Source organism: Varroa destructor, unplaced genomic scaffold (assembly GCF_002443255.2).
Source record: "Varroa destructor unplaced genomic scaffold, Vdes_3.0 BEIS01000006.1, whole genome shotgun sequence".
In the NCBI taxonomy this organism is placed as follows: Eukaryota; Metazoa; Arthropoda; class Arachnida; order Mesostigmata; family Varroidae; genus Varroa; species Varroa destructor.
The window spans coordinates 1,394,089-1,405,645 of record NW_019211459.1 but is presented as its reverse complement, the minus strand read 5'-3'; positions in this window follow the sequence as shown (position 1 = coordinate 1,405,645).

The window sequence follows — 11,557 nt, the reverse complement described above, 5'->3', positions numbered from 1 at the left end:
TCCAGTCATCAGGACGACCAACTTAACCATCTCGCAAGTAGTCTAAGCACTGCACCACCAGCCCACCTGCCCAACACTGGGCCGAGCCTGATCGGCTGAAAAACTGTCGCGTGGTCCTTCTCAAAGTACAATAAACAACAATTGTGAAAACGCTTGACTTGAAAGGGGGAATGCTCTAATATCGGTAGTAGCCAATTTCTACCTTGTTCAAAATTCATCCAACTTCCGTAGATTACTGGAATATCAAAATCAAAATGTAGCTAAATGTTAGCATATCCCAGAGTAGCAGAACAATATTGAAGGTACGATTCAGGCTATCTTTATGACGGATTTTAACGAACAGACTTCTTTACGTTGCTAATTTCGTCTGCGCTTTTGCATATGACCGTAACGAACTTCTTACGACTCTACGAGTTTAAGCCCTACGAATAGGCTTGCAGTGCCTTACTAGCCATCATTTCACTTCAGGTAAATAACGGTTCCTTATTCGCTGATCATATAAAGCTTACTAAAAGAAAATAGATGTTTTTTTAGGCATGCTCATTAAAGTTTTCTGATAAGTCGTCTATGTGGATTAAAACGTCCAGCCTTTGTGCGACTTTTTGTGCCTTCCGGCAACTTAATTACCTTATGTTAGGCATGCTTCCCCGACGGGTCGCTTTGCTTAGAACTAGCATTGCGAAGTGTTTTATGAAATAGAAAAACGTACGTTTCATCAAAAGGGCAGTTTAGGCCGCCGAAACGAATATTAATTACGTCCTATAGAGGTGTCCGCCAGGGATAACTCTATTGGCAGGTACGAGAACAATTTCAAAATCCAAATATCTGCTTTCGCTTAAACATGGGTTGTAAACAAATGCCAATATTGGTTTATTGTATTTCTTACACCTTAAATCAATGTTTAACACAAACTTCAACAAATAAGCGTGTGATACATATCTACATATATGGATTTCGAGAAAGTGATTTTCTGTTCTGTGACATAATCCGCCAGGGTCCATATGAAATTCAGTATCAATCGACATTTAGCTCTTCGTCCGGCCGATATATGGGAAGGAGTTTATAACTTACTTTTGCAAATCATGCAGATTTTCACCTTACGGTTAAACGTCCGCAATTAAAAGTAACCTCTGCTAGCGATACAGTTAGATGGACTTGACACTAGATATAGTAGTGGATATAAAATAAAACAGGTCAGTAGCAGAAAAATTGTGTTCAATTGACTTAAGTTGCCCACGATGCATATGTGTGCACCTAAGCAGCTCATGCCGACACCGGAACGTGGATTATCGAGAATTGTCCATGATTGCGATTTGTGTTTTTCTTCGCAAGCATTTATAGGTCGTCATATATAGTATAATACGGACTTTATAAACAAGCATCACAGCTTTTATCAGACGCATTAACTGCTGAGCCACTGGCGCCTCGCGACCAGGGTCGCCGGAAGTGCCACCAAGGAATGTTTTCTTTTGCTGGCGTCCGTCACATACAGGCATAATGTGCGGTGAAGAGATATTACGAAAATGAAGTTTGCGAAGGCAAAGGAAGGCCCTCGAATATTTAACTATTGGAATTGGTTCCCTCTCGGTCGTTTTTTAGCACTGCATACTTGCAGTCGATGTTGGTGCCCTTTCGAAATATTTATAGCAACCGACGACACACCTTTCAGTCGCGTGCCTGGTAGCGTCCATATCTATCCTTGGAAAACGGCTGTCACACTTACCTCGAAGAGTAGTCGTTTCTGTCCTTATGTCGTTCCAAATACTAGTGCCCTTACTAACTACTCCTAGTACATGAATACACAACTCGGAACAAGCTAGCCAAGAGATGAGTTTCAAAAGCCACAATTGTAGGAGAAGCAAAGATACACGTGAGAGGAATGGCGGAATCAGTTTCGAGTCGTTGTGTTTCTAGTTAGGGAGTGAAGGCGAAGGCAAAAAGGAAGATAACATCAAGTGCGGGCAGAAGAAACGCTCAAAATATTCATTTTCGGTGATACGCAAGGTTCAGGTAATAAAGTTTTAACAAACGTTTATGATATTTATTACCAACGGTTTCGATGTGACAATAATAGTAATTTATTGCTTACTTCAGGTAGCGCTAGTCTACAAACACTTTATGTATTGTCTTTTGAAAAACAGCTGTGTTCACGTGCGCCCTCTGGCGTATTTTTTCGCTTTTCCGATGTCCTTGTGCACGCAGCAGCTAGATTAGGCACATGTAACGTCAGGCTCTGTTCGCTAGGGGAACGAAACTAGCTAGCGAACTAGTTAGTTGTGGGCCAAGCAGAAGTAACAACAGCAGCGTCAGCCTCTATAAAGGTACCAGCGGCGAAGGCTAGTGCTCAGACATGTAGCAACTCGTCTGGCAACGAACAAAGTTTACCTCAACCAGTTACTACCGAGCGCTAAGTCTGTTGGTTAACCCTATCTCTTCGTTTTCTCTTCGCCATTCTGGGTTTCCCGGTTAGTACTTCCGGACGATGAAGCGCGCAATGCGGGTACAGGCACGCAGATCCGTGAAGGAGGACCGTTGGTGCCGTCACGGTTTTTTTTTAATATAGGCTATTACGCTGCTGACCACCGCTGTCATTATTAATGAATAAGCGAACGAGCTAGCAAATAAGCGTCTGTGTTAACTAACGTCTGTATAACAACCGTAGCATAACGATATTCTATAACGCTGCGCGTATGTATGTTTGTCCATGTGCGTTCGCGACTGGATCTCTCACACGCTATTACGCAATACGCTTACTACTGGCCATTCTTCTGGAGCCTTGCAGCTGTTTTGATTGCCGATGCTGCTGCTTGTGCCTCTAGCGGTGTTCCTGTATCCGCGGGAGCCATTCTTTGCGGTTTTTATAGTTACGCCTTACATTGATTGCCTTCTCTGCCTCTTTACGTTGACCGTTTAAGGTGAAGCCAGCATCGCATACAGAGCAGGATCAAAGAGGCTGATGAAATTGAGAGTATCTCTGCCTTGACCGGGTAAAGCTACCCTTTAATGAATAACCGAAGTCGCCTAGAGAACTTTATAAACGGTACTTGCGATACTCGCTGCTAAGGAATTTTTGTTCTTCTTTATGGCCACAAACATATCGAACCTAGGATATTTTATTTTACTGTACATGGAACTCTCCTTCTGAAGCTCAACAACGTAGACGCGCCACTTTCTTTAGGCCACTATAATATCTAACACAAACTCTGCTTCAAGACAGTAAGTTGACCCAACACCGGCCGAACTTATGGCCGAAATCGTATGTATTATACAAATGGGATAAAATATTAGCTGTATGTATGCGATTCTAGAAGTATGAGTAGAGTCCCCTTGTAATTTCAATAGTAGCAATACGTGTCCTGGCTCATAATTATAGCCTTCTTATACGAGTCCTTCATTGAACAGGCTACAACGTATAAGTGAACCATAACAGGCCCTTTTGTTTACGCTACCCGTGTGCGTTTTAGAATAGAGTAATATTTAAACTAATTTTGATGTCTGACGAAAGTCAGTAACTGAAACTGCCCACTATAACTAAACATAAATGGATAATACAAGCTTTGACCCACAAAACTCAGAGGTCACCCTAACCATGCTCACGCAGAGAGAAGCCTTGAAACAGTGATGGCCGTCTGGCCTGTTTATCGTTGCCTGAATAATAAGAGATTATAGGCCGTTTATCTCTTTGACGCGACAGCACTCAGCAATTCCGCAGAAATAGGACGGTTCCAGTCTTAAGAAATCACTTGCACTAATAACAAGCCGAGCATCGTTTGTTGTCGACAGAGATGTCCGAGGGGCAATCACTCGGGGTACGTTGTTTCCATGTACGCATTCATGATCATGTGTTTTGGATCAATTAATAACACATAACAATACGTCTCAAAAAGCATTTACATCCGTTGTAAATGTTAAAAATGACTATTAAGTTTTTGAAAAGTTGTTATCACACTGTGTTGGCTAATGGTGTACATAAGTTATTATTTAGATTCGTTTCTTGCATCGTTGGTATGGCTTCTTTAGTAACTTGTTCCGACTGAAGGGGATTGTAATACAAATATGAGGTAGTTGTGGTTGTTTTAGAGCAAAGCCGGTGATTTTTACTTGGAATCTTGTTAAGCAATATCAACCACGACGACGAATTGTTTCAGAGAGATACCGCCAAATATGTCACCTAATGAGCTTTACGACTTTAAATTTGACTGCAGTGATGGCAATTTTAGGCCACTATATATATATATATATATATATATATATATATATATATATATATATAATTATTAAAATTCGATATGCAATTTCGATAATGCACCATCACCGTTTGAGTTAACCTGCCTGCTTTGCGTTTTGTAGTAAGCGTTTGATTGACCTCCTGAGAGGGAAGTCAGCTATCCGTCGAAGCATCGTTTAAGACTTTGCGTGTAGTGTCTATATCCAATCGCTCCTGCCTCGCAGAATTCCCGGGTGCTCCGAAACAGCAAAGGGGCAACTGTGGCGCCTTGCCAAAGTTCAGCTAACTTTGAATAAGTTCGACGAAACTTTATCGAGTTGTCACAATGGCTGCTAAACCGAGCAGTGTAGATCATTCTTGGCTGGGATGCGTCCTGTGGGTGTCCAAGCGACACAATCGACCAATAAATAGCTGAATGCAGATATAATAATGAACGGCTGTCAGCTGAATTGGGCCTACATTGGATTATCTACATGTGACCAATATTTTTCCTATTCTTATTTTTAACTGGTACATAAATTGATTTTAAGATTGCCATTTTCATTATATTACATGCACATGCGTGTCTCATAAATCCATACCTACCTGTTCACTTCTGTGTAGAAGATGTTACCCAAATGAGACCTGCATCGTATTCATTTAATTACGAGAAATTTATTACCTATTTTTTATATTTGAAGGTAATTTTTAGCTACTCCTGAAGATTCTATTTCGTTAGTCAAAATTTGCTTCTGACAAAATTCAACGATTACCCCTTTATTTATAAATTTATTATTTGCTCAAATGAAGCCTTTATCTAGGAGAAACAACAGTAGCATATTCTCCGTCAATTCATTATGACTCACTTTATTGTAGTTTGTTATTATGATTACTATTAGTATTATTATTATCATCATTAGCAATATAACTTTAAATGTATAGATATATTCATGTTATAGCAAAATAAATACATAGCTTGTCTGCAACAACTGTGATTCTTCATTAGTATGATCATCTTCACCGTAGGTGATTTATAGCAAATATTTAAGCGTCATCTTTTCGTTTTCCGTAAAGTTTTTAGCTCGGGTTTTTTTCTTCTAATTTCGCACCCATCTAACTCCCTAATAAATCTGCTCGTTCGAGAATCGATAACGTATTTCACGCACGATTTTCAACAAATGCTTTGCTTCCTCAGCCCGCATCGCTCTCTACCACCCACCCACCCACCCACCTACCCCTCCCCCCTCTCTTTCTCTCTCTGTCTCTGTCTCTGTTTCTGTCTGCCTGTCTCTCGCTCCTTCCTTCTCTCCCTCCTCTTCCTCCTCTCCCCCGTCAATTCGTTATCAGTCGCTTTTGTTTCTTTATTACTCAATTAGTTCTTGATCGCTTTCTGTTTGGTATAGCATTATTTGTATTTCGATTAGCCATCAGCATCAGCAGCGTATATTTAGTAAAATTACATCACGTTATTTTATTATATTCATTATACTTGTTACAATTATTTCTTGTTTATAGTTTATCATAATTTCAACTTCGTACCTGTCTTTGTGATGTGTGTTTAACTGTGTGGAGAATGTTTTCCATGTGGATGATGATTGGAATGGAGATTCAAATAGCGTTATGTTTCTCATAGTGCTGTTGCTAATGTATTTCGAAGGACCCGAATCTACGGTTAGTTGAATCTGTATTTCTCTAAAATTCTACCACAGTTTTAGCTACAATTTAGCATTGGTTTTAAGCGGGACGTAGTTTTTCGACACAGCCATATCATCGTCGTCGTCGTGTGACGTCAGTTAGGTAATTCCGGTTGTCTTTTTATGCTTTCCCTTGACGCACACATTTTCGTCTATGAAAGTTGGCATTTTTACTCGTCGTATGGCCATCTCAAAACGATTTGTGCGTACGCATTTGCTATTATCACCATTGAAACATTGGAGAATGTGGTTATTTGACAGGGTGCTATCAGCCAGTACTACTGACCTCAGTCCTGATAGGATATTAATCGGAGTCTCAGAAATGTTAATATTATTTATTTATAGTTAAAAAAAACGCAGACTGAGCACTAGTCATAATGGCAATTCCGTAATTTTTAATCCTATTGAAGCAGTGCTCTGTTGTAGTTGGTTAAAGCCTTTTTCCGCTCGTAACATCTACTCGCGCCGCTGCTGCTGCTGCTGCTGCTGCTGCTCGAAGACTATATTTGCATAGATAAAAAAAAACTAATTGTTTCTTTTCGTACTGACGAAGCAGAACACGACATTCCTATTGCACTAATCCAACTCAGTACATCCTATCGAGACTAAACGTCTGATGATAACTGCAATTACATAGCGTATCTTCGTCAACAAACGTGTATTTACCAGGTACCTAACAATAATCTCAATAGCAGAAACTATAAAAGAAATCGATCAAAAGAGAGCTGTTCGATTCTAGAATTGCCAAATCGTTTTCTGTCAATGAATGTCCTATGTACAAAATGGCGCAGGTTCCAGTAAGCCTTGTCGAGTCAATTATTATATCAGCGTATTGACGTCTCCTTTATTCTACCTCGAGTCAACAATGGTCGCTGCGGCTGTGGCTGGTTCCCGACAACAAGTAAAGCCAGTAACGATCACATGATGAGAGGTCCAAATAGTTACGATTCTCTTATATTGAATACTGTTCGAGTATACCTAGAATTTTGATTCGTCATAAGTCTATATATTTACCAGTGTCTTATGGCAAGTCACGTTATCTTATGAATCTGTAGCGTTTTGCAATTTTTATTATCACTACTACTAGTATCGTTCACGACCGTCCAGCAAGTATATGCTTGAATCTCATTCATTATAGTAGATGTTACCCACTAGAGGATTAGAGTTTGTCAACTCCCAGCAATTCTCAGCTGCTGTTCAATTGATTGTTGCCTTCCTTGTTCATTATCCGATCCAAAGTGCAGAATATCTGTCGCCCCAAATTCATCATTCGTTAACCGTCTGAAACCAGTCCTGTAACGCTAACTAAACAACGACGATTTGACGGTTAGCAGACGCTTTCTGAGCCATTCAACCAGCGCCCCCATCCAGTTCTTGCGGGTCAATTGTGCGATAAGCTACTTACAAGACAGGCCTTTTGTCTTGTCAGCCATAACTACTCCACACAGTGCACAGCTGAATAGAGGCTTGTTAGTGTTTATGCATGCGTTTAATATGCGACATGAACTACTTCGATTTTGTGAGTGAATGTGACAAGAAAATATAATTACTAATCAAAAATCGATGTCATTACGTAAGGACCTGGCTGGCATTTTGTAAACATATTGCACATGAGAATAGACGCTCTGTGGAAAGCGTGAACAATCGCAAATTTGGTTGTTTACAAAAAAAAGATATCGTCTGCTAACTCGGGCTCGTCTGTCCCTATGATTACTCCACAGCAAATTGGTTTTGCTGTAGACATTTTTATTGTGCGTTAACATTGAAGTGTCTAGGTACCCTGTGTTTGTTCATCGCTGGTTCATTTTTTTCATAGCTACTGTTTCTGTCCTATTAAATTCTGCTCTTATCTTTCTCTTGCGGTTTATCTGGGAGATGCTTTAAAGACTATAGGATGTATAATTTCGATCCGTTCAGCTTGAGTTAGCAAAATTATCTATACGGAATCCAATTGTCATGAGGTCATATTAAAAGACCGCTAATTTTCTTACGGACTCTACACCCGTTATATTTACTGTAATTGTATAATAATAATAATAATTCGGTACAGAATATATATATATATATATATGTGTGTATATAATAATTAGTAGTAAGGGGCGATTGCCCATCTTTGCCCTCTTTGTTGTCCGTCGTTGAAAATTTTTCTGTATCGTATTTTTCTAAGTTCTCCTAAAGCTTTTTTATACAAAAAGAGCATAAACTTCCTTTTCTTGCACAAGTAACTAAACTTTACAAAAAGTGTCTGTTTGGCGACGTATGGTGACGATTTTGTGAACTACGGAAATTCTATCATGTTTCCAATGCCGAACGTCCCTAGATTATGTCGGTACGACTACCATCAAAGATTGCACTCAAGCATCCAGGCGAAGCGTGAAACTCACAATTCTAGGTTTCTTCGCATAGGCAAAGACGCTCGTATATCATGCCCCCAATTTTGGTAATGCCCTAGGTTTCAGTAGTTTTCATTGAACGTCAAGAGTACGATCTACTGTAAATTGTCTCGTTCATGATATGGCATTTGCGTGAACTTTTTCAAGTTAAATCACTCCACGTACAATAGCATAACTTACTATGGCGTTTTCGCTATCTCTACCTCTGCTGATTTGTGAGTTTTAAACATTACAAATTCCCGCTGTCGTATCGTTTGCTTTCATCTGTGTGTAAGAAATCACATCGCATCGCATCTCATCCCAATCTCAAGCGTTGGCAATCATAGACAATCGTGATTGTATCTTAACGTTAAACAATCTCAATGTAAATGGCTTGTCGGATACCGTTATCAGGTGTTCTCTCTCATCGCGTCTCGTCCAAAAATACAACATTACCTCTTTGCAGGCAGCGCCTCTCTTTGCAAAGCTGCTTCACATCACAGGTCGGCCGTGAGGTGTCCGCGCGAAAAGGCAGATGTGACCTTCACGTTGTGACCACCTTATCACAAGGCATATTACCCCCTTCCCTCCAGGGGTCCCTCACCGCTGTCTTCTGTTCTGTTTCGTCGCCCTTTCTCTCCATGCGCGAGCTCTCACTGTCTCTCTATCTCACAGCTTACTTGCCTTTCTTTCGGTTATTCTAATTCTTCTTATATAAACACTTCACAACACCTAGTTCGTTCTGTTGTTGCTCAGTTATCGATCCTGACGCTCATATAAGCATGAGCGACCAGTTCACGACCGTCACTGCACGATCACCGCCAATCCCTATTTCGTCTCGTTCCAGACACTTCAGCGTCGTTCTTCGTTCCGTTTCCCTCAATTCGGACACCTACCATTAGTGATTTCGATTTCGTGCTTTGTGCATTCACTGTCTATGAAGTGAGCTTTTCTGGGCGAACCGAAAAACAAACGAAGTATCCACGATTATGGAATCAAAAAATAAATTAAAAGTTTTGTTGCCAATCCTAGAACGAAGAGCTTTGAGGACTCTATCGAACAGCGTAGCCATCGTTGTTAGCCGCGACTTTTAGGAGCTTGTTGTTCCGTTTCTTTTTGTAACAAGCAAAGCCAAATCGAGTCTTCTTAAAGTGGTCTTCTTCTCGAACGAGCCGTTTCATGGTTTGTTTATATAGTGACCGCTGCTATTATTAATAGTAGTCGTAGTATCTCTTTGTTCCACTGTTATCGTCTTTGTCCGTTCCACTTGCTTTTCAGCTACTTAGCAGTCCAGATCGTCCCTGCTTTGAGTTCATATTATAGTAACTATGTATAAGCTTACATGTTTGATAAGGTGTTGCAGCAATATATGTGTCCGTAAAGTGATAAGCATAGTGTCGTGTATAACCATTTCATATCACATTGACCACTATTATCATTTTAGAATCATATCTTGTTATCATATTTGTATTACACTCTTCATTATCGTTAGTGTTGTTGCCGTTATCACACTCGAATCACACTACCTCGATACTGCCCCTACACCTGACATTGTGCACCCTCGAGGCCGTTCTGTATGCCCTCTCTCTCTGAAACGTGCTCTGCTACGTTCTGTCACGCACTGCTACGCTTCTACGATCCACTGCCATTACCACCACCGCCACCCTCGTCCTAACAGCTGAGCCTTTATGTGCTAATAAGCATTCATAACAATCTAATAACAATGACCGTACGTTACATGAAGTACGTTATCTATATTTGGATTCAGAGCAGGCAAAGCTGTGCTCTTTCCCTCTTCCCTAAGCTCTAACTTTCGTATGTTAAGTTTGAAGATGCAGTGTGAAGATTTCCGTTATTCGATTATCCATATTATTCTGTTGGGGCATACGGCACTACTCTATTGCTGCGATCATTCGAAAAGGGCGCTCGTTGATAAGAAGGGCAAGATAATGTTGATTTCCTCTTTACGTTCTTTAGCTTAAACCTAGATACTATAAAGTTTTGCTGCACTTCTAGTTATTGATGTTGTTATTATTGTTTGTATTTATTAGTTGTTTTTACCCCTTCTTCCCATGCTCTTTATCGTTGCCATCTAGCTAGTAGGTATATGTAGAGATGCGCTAAGGGGGTATTAAGTACAATACGGTATAGTACAATGAACATATCACGCACTGGCACATTCATCACTCAGTATTTTAAACGTTTTGATGCAAGAATAGTGCACGACTATAAGAGGTTAGATTGAAAAACAAAGCAAAAAGTACTGCTGATTGTTGCCAAAAAGACAAGCAAAGAAAGAGCGTTGTTTTTTAGCCTTTGTGGCTTGATGGCCTAAACAATAGGACGTCCAACTCACACATACTATTATCCTCTTTTGGGCTCTCGTTACCTCGTATGAGCTTACTCTGTACCCCTGATCAACCTAGATGTCGATATTTTGTTTGCTGCTATACCTGTATACACTATAACGTATACGTTGCCCTATGTGAAGCCGAATATTGGCCTAGGCAGTCCCAGACAGCGGACAGCGTGCGGCCCTAATCGTTAGAAGTTAATCAGACAGAATTTTCAGTCTAATTGTGATGACGAAAGTATCCATTTTTCTGCACTAATTAGCTGCAATCAGAGAACCATACTTGTGACATAACAACTATGTTCTCTTGGTTGATTTGTTTGGCAAGAACCTGATAAGATAAAACGTTATAACACTGTCTTTAGTGGCAATAACTTTTCATATCATTGAATTTAACCACATACATTGGACGAAGGGCAGGGCATCCCTGGTACATACCAAATTGAAAAAAAAAAACACTTGTAAGGCCGGAGCAAAGTACATAGGTATGCGTTGATTTTTACTGTATAATATTACTTCACTTGAAAAAATGGAAACCCTAATATATTATTAGGAACTAGTATTACCATCATCATCATTATTATTCAATGAGGGTCGCTCGATTCCGAATTCTCTTAGACCTACGAACTTATAGGCCAGGAGCGTACCGGTCGTTCTTACAGGGGCAATGAATGCTAGAGGATGGTATTAAACAGAGGTAATCTGAGAAAGTTAAGCAGGTTTCTGCTGAATTTTGAGGTACTAGTTTTTCTTTTCTATTTCTATATTATCTTTATATTATGAATTATTGAGCAGTTCAGGATATCACATAGCACAAACAAGAATGAACGTACGTAACTGCTCGGTCTCTAAAACAATAGAAACTTGAACGCTAACTTCCTCTTATTATTCGCAAGTTCCAAGAAAAAAAAAAAAAACTTAAAGTAACTCA